The sequence below is a fragment of the Petaurus breviceps genome, unplaced genomic scaffold (genome assembly GCF_028583685.1).
Source record: "Petaurus breviceps papuanus isolate PSGF00001 unplaced genomic scaffold, PetGlider_PUasm1.0 90977, whole genome shotgun sequence".
Taxonomy (NCBI): domain Eukaryota; kingdom Metazoa; phylum Chordata; class Mammalia; order Diprotodontia; family Petauridae; genus Petaurus; species Petaurus breviceps.
The window spans coordinates 21061164-21061785 of NW_027187391.1; positions in this window are offsets into that span (position 1 = coordinate 21061164).

Consider the following 622-nt stretch of genomic DNA (forward strand, 5'->3'; position numbering starts at 1 on the left):
TTCTTCTTCTTCTTCTTCTTCTTCTTCTTCTTCTTCTTCTTCTTCTTTTTCCTCCTCCTCTTCTTCTTTTTCTTCTTCTTGCTAGGCCAGGCCAGATCACTGGAGGGAGCATTATAGCATCTCTCTCCTTTCCTTATAGTCTGGCCACACAAGTAGGAAACTGGTGGAAGGAGAAAGATGGAATAACATCTTTCTCTGTCCCATTCAACCAGAAAAAGGTAAGGTTAGAATACCCGCAGGTGATAAAATGATATCTCTCTGTTATCTGTTTGCAGGAAAAGTTACTTGCAAGTAAGAAAAGGCAAACTTAGGATGCCAGTGTGCTTTCTGTCCTCATTTAGAGAAATGTCCTGTGGAATAACAGATGTTATTTCCATTATTATATAAGAGAGCTAAAAGTGGGAACTAGGGAAAAAATTAATTTGCCCAAGGGCAAACTTTTCACAACATAAATTTTTTTTTGGTGAAAGTAGGGTCTATTTCCCCCCTCATCTTATTCACTGGTGCTATGAGAAACTATGCCAAAAAACCACCCAAATTTACTTTTCCCCATAAAAATTAGCAATCTGATATATTCCCATTTCTGTGATACATCTACTGTCTCTAAGGATTTGAATTTAGA